We start from the raw sequence: 2,720 nt of genomic DNA, 5'->3' as shown, positions 1-2,720 counted from the left end.
CTCACCAAGACCCACCAGCTTCAGAGATGCCTTGGCACAGCAATCAGAAACTGAAGTACGAGACTTGCTGGCAAGGCAAACGAATGTCACACACCACTATTCTGATTGAAGTCTTCATCGCTTCCCTTTTCTGTGCACATCAAATTACTTCTTGGTTTTAAACAGCTCCTGTCTCAAGTGTTCTAAGTGTGGAAGAACGCGTTGCTCCAGAGGGAACCACTTGACTCATTGATGGTTGAAGACCAGGCGTCTCCGACGTTCTTGAGTTGCTAGCAATTGCGGCCCCAATGCTGGCCAAAGGGAAACTTGATCTTGAAGAAGAAGGCGTTTCTATTATAGAAGCGTTTTGTTGACTTTACTGGAGTTGTTCTATTAACTGCACCAGATTAGACCATATACTGCCAAGATGTCCCTGTTCAGCCATGCTGCTATTTATATCGTGGAGACAGTAACAGTGGGTTTGATAGAGCTTGACTACAGTGGTATATCTGGTGACTGCGACAGTAGGTGGATAAAGATAGAGGGTAAAAATAATAAAAGAGAAAGTTTAGAGATAGATAAGATTGATCCCATAATGTTAGTTCTTAGTCTCACCGTGGCGTCTCTGTACTCCAGAAAACGTAGTTATAACACTTAGTAGATTGAGTGTTGAGTGGGTGTGCACCTGGTTGTCCTGGAAACCATGCTAGACACCTGTGGATAATGAAGTAGTTTTGCTGTTAGTGACTGTGGAAGATGGCTTCCAAGAGGCTGAAACAGAGTCACATCAAAGAAAGGTGGCTCAGTTGATCATGGCTGTTGAAATCACAAAGATTAGTAATTAAAATGGAAGCAATACTGGCTAGTTGGCTTACATGTAAATAATCATTGAGATTATATCCAAACTACTTTAGTGGTAACTTCAGTGGTAGCAGCTATAGGCCTTTGGTCAATTACTCTTGGATCAATTACTGATATATGATGTATTAGTGTTGCATCTAGTGTGTATTACTGTTAGCATTACAGTAACACATAGTTATTCATAAAAATAATGTAATTTAAGCGATTAACTGCATGAAGCACAGGTTGAAAAGCCACTGCATTGCTATTACTCCAGGGTGTGCACCATATGGCTTTGTGTCTGTGTGCATGAGATTGACAGACCGCCATCAATCATGTATTACTTGTTGTATGTGGTATTATAATATTCTATCCTTGTATTACTCTACACAATCTTTAGATGTATATGGTTTGTTTATGGTGGGCGATATTGAATATTGTTTTACCAGCTCATTCTAATATCACGATAATTAGTAATAAATATTATAATTGTCTTCATCAAACTGTTATTGTAACAATGATTCCTACTAATGCAACCTTAGTATCAGCATAGAGCTGTCTTATACATATGTACATCAATGTCATGTTTTCATGTTATTTATTATAGTACAACTTTGCGTGACAGAAGCATTGTGTCGCAAAGTCACATCAAAATCACTTGCTGCAGTATTTATTTCTGGCTAATGATGTGGGAATCGAACAATCCTAACAACATTGTGGTATGTCACAATTAACATTACGGTGCATTTTTTATACAGTGCATGTACACATGTACGGCAAAGGAGAGAGAGTGATTGTCTTTTAGTCAGTAATAATTGATACGTCATTTATTGTACAGGAGAATGAAAGACAAAATGCTAAGAAGTTTAAAGCATGTTCAATTTCAACAAGTAAGTCTAAACATTAACATCATTGTATAATTAAGATTATCATCTCCCTCTCTTTTATTGTAGTGAACTACTCATAATCAAGAAACAGTTTGTTCCATATGGACATTAACGTATTCTTTCTTAAAGGAATGTTTTGAGATTATGCAGGGATGCAATGGTAAGTGGTATGTGAGATTTACATGTACATGTATTTGTGTTAATAGATTACTGAGTAATGGTAATTTTCACGGGCCTATGTCACTGACTATACACGATTGTACAATGTATTTATCATTATGTCTCAGATTCCATTATCATTGACATTGCCTTAATTTTGAGCACAGATGGCAATACAGTTACAATTGACATTACTTGCAATCATTACTTTTGTAATAAAAATTCAACTTCCTCTCTTTCCTGTTTTGGTTTCTTTATCTCTTTAGTGTCACCATTTTCTTGATGCATCAATCTTAGGATATACTGATGTCATCAATGAGCCTCGCATTCAAGTAAGATCAATTATATATTTTCCCTTATATTGTTTCTTTGCATGTTGCAAGTACTTCTATCAACCATTACACACAGAATAGCATTACATTTACTATTGTTTTACCATTACAATTGACTGCTATGTACCTCTCTATCTCTAGCTAATTTTTCCATTAAGCACATTATTGCATTTTTTTGTACTTTTGATGTAAAACCTTGGAGGTTTCACCTAAAAACCTTCAGCACCTCCCGTCATTAAGTATGCACAAAGTATGTTTAGCTTTCTATCTCTGTAGCTGCTCTACCAAATTTAGTACTTCAATTTTTATAAACAAGTAATTGTGCATGCCTACCTACTTATGTCAGACTACTATCAGGATGAGACTGCTAACTTTCTTTTAAAAAATTTAACGCTATGAACCCTCTAAATTGAGCCAATAGTTAAAGTTCTCATTCCTGGATCAAATGAAAGGACCTTGGCTTTGATTTTTCTAGCATTACAAAAGGCCTGGCATCACGCTGTGTCTGCATGTCATGCACTGC

The sequence above is a fragment of the Amphimedon queenslandica genome, unplaced genomic scaffold, assembly GCF_000090795.2.
Source record: "Amphimedon queenslandica unplaced genomic scaffold, v1.1 AMPQUscaffold_13359, whole genome shotgun sequence".
Taxonomy (NCBI): domain Eukaryota; kingdom Metazoa; phylum Porifera; class Demospongiae; order Haplosclerida; family Niphatidae; genus Amphimedon; species Amphimedon queenslandica.
This window is presented reverse-complemented; position numbering follows the sequence as displayed.